Raw genomic sequence first — 14,179 nt, forward strand, 5'->3', positions numbered from 1 at the left:
GTTACATTGGTGTAATTCTACCTTCTGTCACATGCACTATACGCTTTTGTTTAATTTTTTTTTTTTAATCTTGTTTTTTTTAACCAGCCTACAAATGGCAAAGTCCGTTTTGCAAATAAGATATCGGAAACCAAACAAATTATTTGTGCGATGGAATACATCACTGCTGTTACTGCGATTGGAAAAAGAAAGTGACAGAAAGTGATCATTTTTAAAGCATTTTACGATTCATTTTTATTTCAAATGTGCCAGTATTAAACTTTAAAGACAACATAAGGGAATTAATTGACAAATGATTTGAACTTTTGATGTTTTCTTTGAGTTTGTAGTGAACCATTGAAGGCAAATCTGTGATGAATCCATTTGAAATAGCCTTTTTAAGTGTATTAAATGGATAATTGACTATAATTGAAAAAACACAATGTAATAGCAATACAACAAATAACAATATAATATAATATATTAGGACTGCATTATAGGTATTACATAAAGTACTTCATACTTTTTATTATTTATACACTGTTGTACATGTTAAATACTACTGTAGTTTTCATGAACCTGAACATGCTGCATTCACTGTAATGAAGTAAAACACTACGGCTCTTTTATGTGTTCGTGAAGATATATCAGACAGGAAATACTTGTCAGTGGTCCTTTTCTGCTTTTCATATGATATTTGCTGATAATAATAATGATGATATTAATAATAATATTAATGTACTGTACATTCATAATAATGCCCGCCTCATACTTTAACGGCCTCATTGGCATATAGTGAATGAATGCCAATATCAAAGTGATACACTTTAATAGTAATCCTGGACTGCATGAGTGATCCCAGTTCTGTCCCAGTTTCCCACTAGGTGTCACTACATGTGTAAAAGAAAAAAAGAAAGGCCTGCTGTGTAATCTTTGAGGCTTTTGTCTATTTTATATTTATTATTTATTGTCTTTTTGCGTGTCTTATTGTATCTAAAGGATACTTCTTTTCTTTTTTTTAATTCTATGAGAGTTTTACCTGATTAAATATAGGATAGGAATTTATACTGAAGACAGAAACTTGACATTTGCAGACGGGAAAGAAGTGAAGAAATGTAGGTTTAACTTGTCACCTCTGGGTCTGGATTGGATATGCAACAGTTCAGAGGGTTAAGTTAAAAGGACACTCTCCAGTTTCTTATGTCTTTTCCAGGGGGAGAAGGAAGAGAGAGAAGCTCTCCAAATGTCCATCAGAGGGCAGCAAAGGCACATATTAAAGGCTCAGGAGGGTGGGGGGGGGGCAGATTCAAACAAAAGTTGATTGCTTTGCCTTTAAGAAAGGTCTCTGAAAATGCCTTTCACTGCAGCAAAGCCAAGGTCTCCGTTCACAAAATTAACTGAAAAACCATTTCCTGCTTTATTGATTTTTTTTTGGTTTGCTGAGGTTCACACACTGCAAAGGCTTCCTGCGAGGAGATGCCACATGAATCTGACACTTGCTCGCTAATTACATCAAAAAAAACAAGTTTGATATTAAATCACATTCTGCTATGCCATCTGATCTCATTAACTCCCTGTACATAAGAATAACGCCGTAATATCATTTTTCAAAATGGGGTTTAAAAATATAAGTATGTATCATTTTGTGTACCTTAATAGCACGAAGGACTGACGGAGCTGGAGGAAAATATAATAATAGTCACAGTGACTGGTCTGAATGTGTTGGTATTTGTGTTTCATTATGAGTTTACATAACTATGTGATATCATAACAGAAGTTGTTGTTATCTGTAATAACAGACGTTTTAATGGCCACTCGGAGTCGCAGTGTGTTTGGTTTGTTACACATAGTCCAGTTTTCCATGACATGGGGCCGTCATTGTATAACAAGCTAAATATTACAAATTATATTCTCAATGAAATATATGTTATATAACATTATTGGGTGAAAAGAAGGGATTCCAGACCGACAAAGTAAAAAATCTGCTGGTTTAGTGATTGCCCGTGAAGAATGCAAATAATGTCAGTCATTGTACTGATAAGTTAGCATCAGAGCTATAGATACTTTTTTCACAGAAACGGCTAATGTACTGCTGCACCACACAGTAAGCTAGTGGTAAGCTAATTGAGGTAGTTGTAAGCTAGTTGAACTAGTTGTATGCTAGTTGTAAGCTAGTTGAGCTAGTTGTAAGTTAGTTGAGTTAGATGTAGGCTAGTTGTAAACTTGTTGTACGCTAGTTGTATGCTAGTTGTACTCTAATTGAGCTAATTGTAAGCTAGTCGAGCTAGTTGTAAGCCAGTTTTAAGTTAGTTGTAAGCTAGTTGAGCTAGTTGTAAACTAATTGTAAGTTAGTTGTAAGCTAGTTGAGCTAGATGTAAGCTAGTTGTAAGCTAATTGTAGGCTAGTTGTAAACTTGTTGTACACTAGTTGTATGCTAGTTGGACTCTAATTGAGCTAATTGTAAGCTAGTCGAGCTAGTTGTAAGCTAGTTTTAAGTTAGTTGTAAGCTAGTTGTAAACTAATTTTAAGTTAGTTGTAAGCTAGTTGAGCTAGATGTAAGCTAGTTGTAAACCAATTGTAGGCTAGTTGTAAACTTGTTGTGCGCTAGTTGTATGCTAGTTGGACTCTAATTGAGCTAATTGTAAGCTAGTCAAGCTAGTTGTAAACTAGTTTTAAGTTAGTTGTAAGCTAGTTGAGCTAGTTGTAAGCTAGTTGTAAGCTAATTGTAGGCTAGTTGTAAACTAGTTGAACTAGTTGTAAGCTAGTTAGCTAATTAACGCTGTAGCGTAACTTTGTACCAAAGCTCGTCATTTTATTTCTGTGGTGGTGTGTTGTGTTGTCAGGCCTTGTGACCTGTTCAAAAATGTGAACGCGTGTTCAGCAGGGTGCGTGAATCCATCAGGATCGCAGCTTTTTACTTACGTATTTAGCAACAGCAATCTGCGAGCCGAGCGGCCGCTAACATTTGCTCAGCTTGTTTCTCTGATGACTCAAGATCCAGGCGAACGAGGCGCCTAGTCGCTTTTAGACATTTCAATGCTGAAGAGTTACATGTTATAGCTTTAATTCCTCCACTTAGTACCCAATAAATGTCCCCTTTCTTAACCCAGTCTTCCATCTCTCCCTGTATGTTGCTGTTGTTTCAGTTGCTGCCTCTATTTCTACAAAATCAGAGAGGCTCAGTTATTTTGGGCTCTTTCATTCGGCGGCTGCCTCCCAACAATCAGGCGGAGGCTTCGACTGGAATTTTAAGCCAAAGATCAATGTTTTATTCGATAAAGCGTTTTTGAAAGTGAGTGTCCCACTTGTTGAAATACAGTTTGCAGCAGTTTTGTAAGTTAATGAAATGAATCTCCCAGAACTGAGCATTGATTGAATTGTTTTATAGTAGGTCAGAACTAGGAAGCATGGATGAATGGTGAGTGAGAGGCACTTAGGAGACAGCACTTATATTAGCCATTCTGCTTAATAAAGTGCTCAGTTATTAAAGCGTGACCCGGGTGAACATCTGCTGAAATGTTTGATATCACAACTGAGCGAAGAATTTTCTCAGAAGAATTAGAAACAATCTGAAACACTGGATGAGATACAAATACCTCTTACAATACCTATTAAACTGAAATATAATACACATGGGGGAAACCCTAACCATTTAGCTTTTTGATGAAATCACATTAATATCATGATCATCATCATATATATATGCTGCATTGTATTACACTACATTTTGGGAGCCAATACTGTACTTATTACTCTACTACATTTATTTGACAGCATTAGTTACTGGTTACTTTACAGTTTCAGATCATTAATAAAATATAAATATCAACTAATAAATTCTGATGTATCATTATGGATTGAACTACTCGGCAGTATACAAAGTAATTGAAATCAGCTCCACCTTCACCAGCTGCAACAGTAACCTGATCTAGTAATATATATGATTCTGAAATTAGACCTCTTATTTTTGATACTTTTTTGATATTTTGATGCTAATAACTAAGTATTAGCATCAAAATATCAAAAAAGTATCAAAAATAAGAGGTCTAATTTCAGACCTGCATTACTTTTACTTAAGTAATGCAGGACTTTTACTTGTAATGGAGTACTGTTGTGGTATTGCGACTTTTACCTAAGTGAAATTGATATGTCCCCCTGTTTGAATAATACCCAAAAACTACAACTGTGCATGGAGGTTACTGAGCTTTTAAAAGAAATGACACTTATGTATTTACATCCTCAGTAGGAGCCCACGGGCTTATCGAGCTGAGAGCCCCCCAGACGGAGTCGGGAGGTCAGAAAGTATCGAGAGAGAAGAGCACATTGTTGGTTTTGGTTCTGGTGTTGAGTGACTGTGGATGTGTGTGTGTGTGTGTGTGTGTGTGTGTTTACATGCATTACCATGTTTTCCTTTGTCTTCTAAATTTGATCCATTGAATTTCTATGGTGTCGTTTCTGATCAAACTTTTCACTCTCATTTCGATGCAATGCACTTGAGACTACAAGCTGGTGTTGTGATTGTAATTAGGTAACTGGTTAGCGTGATTTTCGGCCGCAACGAGAAAAAAAGCTCTCAAAAGACACAGTTGGAGACCGGCCGGTGAACGTAGCGGAGCTTTTAGCAGCTAAAGAGCCAGGTGTTTCACTCAGGAGTTGGTCGAGACCAAAAAGTAGAGGCGAAGTAAAGAGTGAATGTTGGACTTCGATTCATCGGGTGGCCGTAAAACGCGACTCCAAATGAATGAGCATGTTGCTGGATGTGTAAATGTGCAGCTGTTTTTCTAACAAGTTCACCATATCAACTTAAAAGACGATTATATGTCAATGCTCAGTGTTCAGGACTTGTTTTTGCTCCCCTCAAGTGGCCGGGAGCAAGTTATTGCAGGTTGAAAGGATGAAGATGATGTTGTTATTTATTCTTTTCTTACCCAAATGAAAAGACCAATGGTTAGCGGTTCATGATAAATAAGTAACACGTCGTCCGGTTTCTGGAAAACGGAGGAGGCACAGAGGAATAAAATACACCAGGCTCTGGCTACACAGGTGATGTGTAGATCAATGCATTGTTGTTGTTTTTTTGTTGTTTTTGAGATATAGATCGTTTCATTCGATGGCTTACTTTTCATGAAGCGAGAGATGTTTGTGTTGTTTTTTTTCTGAAACGGTCTGACAAACATTTTTCTCATAGTTTGAGTTAAAGAAATTAATGTTTCTGTGTCTGGGAGAGAGAGAGAGAGAGAGAGCGAGGTACAATTTTTTCATCTCACACACACATCGGAATACATTCTTACAGTATAAAAGAACCCCCCCCCCCCCCCCAGTCAAGGCGTCCCTCACAGAGGGAACATAGAAAAGCCTACATAAAAGACTTTAGTGGTTTCTGCTCTTGTGAGACTCTTCCCTGACTTGGCTCACCTTGGCAAGACCAACAGACATTAACAAGACTCCTAATTACGTCCTTAGCGGCAACTCAATTGCCGCTTCATCCCATCCAAGTTGCATTCACTTTCCCAGTTGAAATTGCGTGAGTTCTCCGGTCCTCCGCCGCCGCCTCTAATCTCTCAGTTGTTTTGGCTTTTGCGGCCTTGGAATGAATGTTTTTTTTTAATTAATTAATTTATTTATTTTTATCGCTTTTCACACTCTCAAGTGTGTATTCGGTTTCTTAAAGGCATAAAGCACGTCGCGCTGCTGTTGATGAAACGGCGTGCATCGTTACTTGATGAGACAAACTGCAGTTGAGTTGAAAGGGAAGTGCCACATTTTGCGTCGATAAGTTAAACTTTCAAACTCGAAAGGCGTGCACGAGCGGCAGAAGGGAACACAATAACGCCATCAGCTTGCCCTTCATTTTTTCGCGCCGTCTCTAATGTGAATGGACGTCTTATTGCTTCATTCTCTCAGCGTGGCACAAAACAGAAAGGACGTGAATACCACGCCGAGGTAAACAAGCCGGCGAGAGACAGTGAGAAAGAGAAGTTACAGAAAGAGAGAAAGGGAAGTATTCTTTGGTCTCCTTTGTACCATTTACACCCTCCGTATTCAGCCCTTAAAAACATCCAAGGTAAAAGCTCCGGCTATTCTTCGCGGGCTTAATTGCATCTTTTCTTCGGCCGTCTAAATGAAACTGGGGAGTCTTTGTCATGACTTTGTTTCCACCGGTGCGGTCGTTCCGGAAAAGTTTCCACGTTGCAAAACTATTCACGCAGAAACAGAAACCTGTGACATCTGACGGGTGACAAGTGCAACAACGTGGCGTGTCTTGCGTTGAGTTTGGACGTTGTCGCGCGTGATCAGGGCGGTGTCGTGCTTTCGTTAACATCCTCCAGAGTGACTGTGTGTGTCCCTTTTTACTGCAGAAAACCTATTTTGTTTTTGTTTTTGTTTTTGTTTGGCAGATTTTAATGCGCCTTAGTGGGCGAGGTGTAGTTTGAGAGCAAGACTCGTGTTAGGATACGCGAGAACACACGGGGAGTTTATGCAGCTGCCGGTTACGGGTTTGAAAACAGCCGAATCCCTTTTATCCCACTCCCTCAGACCCCTTGAATGTCTCAACACGCCTCGTCAAACGTTCTCCTCCTTCCTGTAATCTCCAATCGAGGTTTTGTCCAAATGGAGGATCTCGGGCCCAGCTCTTTTTTTATTTATTTTTTTTAAATCCAATACCCCCCCCCCCCCACACTTTCGTATACTAGCGACGGTGAGAAGGTCAGGCTCAGTTCTGACCTCATGATTTGGAAACATCTGCTGCATAATCCAGTTCCACACTGACCGCAGATTGCAACTGACCATCCCGAGCCTTTAGGCCCCCCCCCCCCCCTGCCTCTCGTTTGCGTCCTCCCTCTCCTCTCCTCAGGTGAGTCCACAGCAGGTGGACGGCGACAAACCACTCCCGGGGACCAGACGAGCTCTCCGATTGGACAACGGAGCTCCCTCTGGTCCCATTCGACTTAAAACTTAAAAAATAAAAGCAGATCGCGAAAGAAAACCCTCGCAAAGACAACCCCCCCCCCCCCCCCCCCCCCCCCAAAAAAAAGTAAGAAAAACACCTAATGAATCAAATTAAGACCTAGATGCAAATCAAAGAAATGGAAACACGTGCATACAATTGAAATACTCATTTGAAGGATTGCATCAAATGCCTTTTCTAACATTTAAACCACCTGAACACAATCTCAAGACCTGTCTGCATCCTCAGGTATCATGGTTTCAGGTGGCCTAAACGTTTTGGTTCCGCTTTAATCGACATGATGATCAGCTGTGGAACCCCCCCCCCCCATCTTGTCAGTAAGACACTGAGTGAGTGGAATCACAAATATTACAAATCCAAACGCGAACCATTCATGTTCTGTACATCGCAACCTTGACGCAGTGGCGACGTGCATACGAAGCGCTTCACACTCCAAGCCATTTAACGTGTTATTTTATTTTATTTTATCTTTCTTTATCGCTTTCATACTCAAATGCAAACAGAAACTTTCAAGTTCACGCATTCTTTCTTTCTTTTTTTCCTCCCTTTATAATTTCCACCTCCTCCAAAGCAAAGCCTCCTTTCTCTGCTCCATCACGAAGACGTCTGTCCTTTAATGAGCTTTTATAAGCTGACGCCATTCAGGCAGCAGGAGTCAGAGTGCTTTGGCCTCTCTTTGAATGGGAGGAGAGACTGTAGGATGAGCGAGGCATTTCACTTCACACACACACACACACACACACACACGCACACACACACACGCACACACACAGAGCTTTCATACTTTTGAAATTACTGTCGTGTGTGTGATAGTGTTTGTGCTGTTTGTGGTATTGAACAGCGGAAGAAAGTTGAATGTGGCTTGAAACTTGAATTCATTACAAACATTTCGCTACAAGTGCTGCATATAAAGTGAATGGGCTCCATTTATTCGGCGCTTTCTCACAGTTTTTCACCCATTCACGCGCCGGTGGCGGCGGAGCAACTTTGGGGTCAACGCCTTGCTCAAGGACACTTCCGACACGCCGCCCCTAATCCGCGAGCTCGTGTTTTTACTTGCCCCGGCCCCTCGGGCAGATTGCGGATGTCCCTGATTCAGGTCGGGCCAGTCGCGACCGCTTATCTGATCAAGCGCCACAAAATCAACCAATGCCTTACACCTAGCCCAGCAGCCTGCCGCTACGTCACGCGTTCCGCTGCTCCCATTGGTTGCAGCGTCCAGAGGCATTGTGGTTATTATTAGCGTTTACCCTTACTTTCACAAACATTTAAGTATCTTTATTGAAATCGTGTTTCATACGTTTGAATTTGGAACCTACGGGACATGAACTGATTGAGCCATGGAGGATAAAATAGCAGTAGGCTAATTATTTGAAGTGCAAGTAACCATAGGAACAGGCCTTGTGCTGTGTTAACGAGTTAACTCTTCTTCTTCTTCTTCTTCTTCTTCTTCTTCTTCTGTCTGGATTGGATTTGGATCACGTTCGAGCGCCAGGTTTTGTTTTAGAATCTTAAAGCGAGTCGTGTATTGTTCTTCAAGTCAACTGTTTTTAAATACTCAACCAAAGCAGCGGAGGAGGACTTTTATTTTGGCGAAATGCGCCTCATGGACGCAACACTTCCTCCGTAGCAAAGTAGGCGGCGGCGGCGGCGGCGGTGTGCATCCTCAGAGTCAGTGGTTGCAATCTGCCACAAAACGGAAAGAAATAGAGGAAGCAAACACAGTTGACAACGGTACGTTGTGAGTTCTGATGGCAGCTAATGAGCGACAAAATCATGTTTTTCCGAGTTTCGAGTGTCGTTTGCCGACGAACACAGAATGCCCGAGAGCCTTACTGCATTGCGCTCCATTACATTTTGAATTGTCACCTTTTGTTTTTCCTTTACATGAACACATTTCCACCCTAAAAATCGGTGCCCCTTGGTCTGAGGCCGGCACTTTTTGTTGGATCAAAAATGCAAAAATGTGACATTGAATACATTTGAGGCCTGTTTGTAATTCGCTTGATTTTTTTTTCTTTCTTTCTTTCTTTCTTTCTTTCTTCCTGCTCCTGAAAAATAGAAATACGAAAACTGATTTGTGACTTTTATCTCGCACCAGTCTCCGCTCGCTTGAAATTGAACACGCGAAGCTGCCGGGCCGACCGCCGACCGCCGACCGTTGCCTCATGGATAAATTTCTTCTTTCTTTTCTTTTCTTTTTTTTTTTTTTTGTTCCTCATCTGACAGGTAGGCTGAGAAAACTCCACAGTATTTCTTTAAAGATGATTCACCACAAAGGCTACAAGTAACCGAAGGATTGATGTGACACTTCCACAATGCGGCGTTATGATCATATGAATGCAAGAATGAAAACTGAAGAGAATTCACTTAAGTGTATATTCAGCCCAAGGGTAAAGCCAGTCCTGTTGTTTGCTGTGCTTTCACATGAATGGCAGACAATCCTTCTTGTGAAACCTTGAGCAAATTGTTTCCATTTCTTAATGCCACTTAATGCATCAGAAATACATTTCAGCCTGCCCCGCTAATGGACACGGAGCCGGCAGACTTGTGATAGGAAAACTATAAAAATGTTGCTTTTTTTTTTTCAAAACCTAAACCCCATAGAAAGGATTCCCTTTTACACAAGTCACTCACCGGGGTGGGGGGGGGGGGGGGGGGGGATTTATTTTTTATTATTATTTGTCCTTGAGCAAACAATTGCCATGTTTTCCTTCAGTCTCTGAGGAGAGGAGAGGGCACTTGTTGCCAGCGACTTAAAAAGAAGAGGAAGAAGAAGAGGAAAGAAGAAGAAGAAGCCTCGTCTTTTGAGTTGCGGCGAAGAAACATCTGAAAACCGCTGGTTTCCTCACAGCTGAGGGCTTTCTGGTGCTTCCTGCAATGTGGAACGGAGCGAATTTTGATTTCAGCTCCACAATTACTCACCTTTTCCCAAATAGCATCAGATGGCTAATTAAAACCGAACGCATCAGAATAAAGGAACACTTGAACACAGCGTCAGCGTGATGAGAACCACCTGAAATGACAAGAGACCATCTTTGGGAACCGCCAGGGGGGCGATGGAGACGTTTTGACTTCACTTTCGCCATGCTGTCATCTTTGTATACAGTCTGTGGTGTTTGATATGTACATGGGATCTAAAAGATGGTCCTGGCGTTATTTTAAGTAGAAAAGGGGAATACAGGAAACGAACACATGTCACTTCCAGGTCGGGCGCCTCATTGACACAACAGATACTGCGACAAGAAAGTCTTTGGACCATGACAATGTTGTTAATTACGTGGTGGACACTTGTATTGTGAATATTGTTTTGAACCTAATATTCCTGTATTGAAGTCAATTATTTAACCCCGTCTGCAGGTCATTACTGTAAGTCTTGTGAAATGTTCATGGACAGGAAAAACCCAATTACAAATCCTGGATGTGCATTTTATTGAACTTCCCACAAAGACACACACACACACACACACACACACATACTTTGCGTGTATATATATGTGTGTGTGTGTGTGTGTGTGTGTTTGTGTTTGTTGTTACATACCTGTGTGTCTGCCTGCCTACCTGTCTGTCTGTGGCCGAATAAAGGAGTATTCTGTATTTCCGTATTGTCGTCTCCCTCCTCTCCTTCTTCTCTGACCTTCTATTGTGAGTTGCTTGGAGACTGGCAGAAAAGAAGCGCTGTACAACCCTTTATAGACTTCCCTCTCTCCCCTCCTCCATCCATCCGTCCATCCGTGCCCTCCCCCCCCCCCCCGTGTTTACCTTCATTTCTCAAACCCTTTACCCCCTCGTGTCCGCCCGTCTTTGTTTCTTTTCCCTTCAGATATCAAACATGCTCTCACTGTCTTCTAGTATTCACAGCACTGTGTCATCCTCCCATACAATGTTGGAGGTGTCTGGGTAATAGGGTGCACACACACACACACACACACACACACACACACACACACCCTTTATTCACTGCTTTTCATTGTCCCCACTCTCTCATTCACAAGGTACGAGACATTGGCCTTGGGATAGATGCATGTTAGACCCTCTGTGCCCTGTAAAACATTTGATTTCTACCGTCTGCCTCTGTGTGTGGCTACATGTGTTTATGTACATGCAACGATCACTTAAATCGAGTCCATACAAGCACAAATTGAATTGATCAAACCCCCCCCCACCCCCCAGCTAAGAGCCCGTACAAGCACCAGCCATAGCGCGATTTGATTGATTCCCATTTGTCTGTTGTCTGTTTTGCACCTGTGTTGCTGGGAATGAATGGGAGGAATATGTCACATAGTGATCTTTCTCCTCTTAACAAGCCAATTTATCAGGTGGCTCCTAGGTCCTTGGTGAACGTGGGTCTTTTCATTACCCAGCCTCACCCTCTTTCCCTCTCCCTATTTATCTGCCAACTCAAAGAAAACCTTCAACAGAGAAAAAAAACACACACACACACAGAACACACACACAAAAAAAAAACACCCCTCTTCTTATCATAAAGAAAAACGGAGTAAATGACAAGAAAGGCGACGCTCCTTTTCTTCAAAGCCGGACAATGAAAGGAGGGTGAGGATGATTCCTCTTAATTAAGGAGCGGGAAAGACGTAGCCAACGAGACGGTTCTAATTATTAAGAGCGTCCTGCAAGGTGACGAGGTGATGCGGAGAGGCGAGGCGAGGCTCGGGGGGGGGGGGGGGGGGCGACACACCAAACAAAACAACAAAAACAAAAAACGTTTTCAGTTTAGCACGCGAGACCGCGGAGAGGAGCAAAACTGAAATGCGAGAAATGCTCGGCAAATGCTTTGCTTTTGCCTTGCATAATTACCAGTTTTGTGCCATTTGAATGGTCTGGATGACTTCTTAGAGCCGGACTCCTGGGTGATGGAATATATTTCCCCAACAAGTGTTGAGCCCATTTCTCCTCCCGCCGAGCCCCCAGAGCCTGACACCTGGTAACAAGAATGTAGCTGTTGCCCCCCCCCCCCCCCCCCCCCCCCCCACCTTCTGCCTTTATCCCCCGAGACCCATTCAGCTCATCAACGACAGGTTAGAGAGAGGCATGGCTAGCGAGGAGGAAGACGGATAATTAAACTCGTACATGCTACGATCAGAAATGTACAAAAAGAGCATCCTAATTAGCCTGTATGGTTAATGTTATTCACAGAGGAATGTCTCGCCTGCTTTCCCCTCTCGCTGTGGCAGCTTATATTTACACAGACAGTCACTTTGTGATGATGAACTTTTCATTTTAAAAGATAAAGTGTGATTTGGACAAAAAAAAAACAAAACAAAACAAAGCATCGAGGATATGAAATGAAAATGAAAGTAGTTGACTTTGAGGTTTTTTAAGAGCCGACTTTCACCTTTAAGCGTGGTTTGAGGGTGTTTCACGGCCGGCTGGTGAACATAGTGGAGCATTTAGCGGCTAAAGAGTCAGACACCCCCCCCCCCCCAGGGGCTGTTGGAGACCAAAAACGGAGCTAAAAGGAGAGCGAATGCTGGACTCGCATTCATCAGGTGGACACCGACGCGGCTCCGTAGTTTGCTGCCCCCCCGCAAGTGGTGAAAAAAAAAAAAAAAAAGTTATCACAGGTTTAAAGGTAAAAGTTCAACCCTACTGACATTACCTTTTAAAATGTCTGGATTTCTACAAAAAAAAACAAATGAAAACACATATGTTAATGCTCAGCACTTAAACCTCGCTGTTCCTTTTTGTAATCCAACGTGTCGGACCACAGCTGGAGCAGGCGGCCCGGAATAACGGCAAATACAGAGCCGCGGATCTACATGCAGGCAGCTCTGCACTTGTGAAATCTTGCCTTTGCAACTGTAGCTGTCAGGCTGTTAATTTGTTTCCCCTCCATCACGAACACGTGAGATTTTCTGCCGCCACGACAATGCGACAGAGGCGCGCCGTCATTTCACTTATTTGAGCGCCTTTCCACAAAGAAATAGTCCCCTTTAAAAAAAAAAAAAGCGTGTTCAGTGTGTGTTCAATGCATGAGTGACTTTGGACACTGAATGTAAAGCAGCATTTGTAATTTTGTTTTTAAATTTTTTTTTTTTGTTTGTTACTAATTTTCATTAGAAAATGAAAGCACTGATAATTGCACTACAGCTGAACTTCTCTATGTCATTCTGTTTTTGGACAACAACTCAATGTAGTTTTCTCTTCACCCAGTGTGAGTCAACCATTGCCCCCCCCCCCCTCCCCGTTTCCCTGTAAACCTTCACATGACCTCGGCCTCTCTCTCTGTCACACACACACACACACACACACGAGCAAACACACACATGAATGCACACAAACAACTCTCCTCCATCCTCCACTTCCTTGTTCCTCCCATGTTCCTCAGCTGCCCTACTAAGGTTTCAGTCCTGCTTCTAACTTAGTGCCTGTCATTCTCTCTCTCTCTCTCTCTCTCTCTCACACACACACACACACACACACACACACACACACACACAGAGGGCCAGATTTCAGGGCCATTTCTAACTTGGGTACAGGAGAGATGAGGGCAGCCACATGACTTGTGATTCATGAGGACGCTCATAGAGCTGTCACACTGGAGGCAGGTGTCTCTCTCTCTCTCTCTCTCTCTCTCTCTCTCTCACACACACACACACACACACACACACAAATAGAGGAAAAAGAGAGTCTGACCTCATCCCTAAACACTGCAAGATGGTGGTCGGATGGCTGTCAGAAGAGTCTTGTTGCCAGTCACAGGACCTAAACTTTCGCACACACACACACACACACACACACACACACAGACAGACAGACAGACAGACATAGAAGGTCTTTTCTTCATGGTGAGTTGAAACCTGATCAAGTTGGCGAAGCTGCAATATCATATCAAAAGTCATGACTTGTCCTGCTGATGGATGGCTCCTCGGTGGTGTCGGCCAGCTTTTTCCCCGCTGTTGCCACATTTTGTTTCTCATTCTTTACTCAGCGGGCACCCGTCAGCGCCCAAAGGTGCAGCGTCTTGCCATTACCGCTTTCGCCATGGGGGGGTGGGGTGGAGGGGGGGGGGGGGCATCATTTGCCAGGGAACAGAAACAAAGCAGCAGTGATTTGACCCACGCGAGGTGCATGAAAACCCGCACGTTTGTTGTTGTCTTGACACCCGTCGAATGCTTAAGGTGACATGGCGCAGAAATGAGCCGACGAGAGGTTCGGAAAACAAATAGCCTCTCGCCGCGCTTGAACCTGAGCGGAGGGATCGCGTCTCCG

The sequence above is a fragment of the Enoplosus armatus genome, chromosome 19 (genome assembly GCF_043641665.1).
Source record: "Enoplosus armatus isolate fEnoArm2 chromosome 19, fEnoArm2.hap1, whole genome shotgun sequence".
NCBI lineage: Eukaryota > Metazoa > Chordata > Actinopteri > Centrarchiformes > Enoplosidae > Enoplosus > Enoplosus armatus.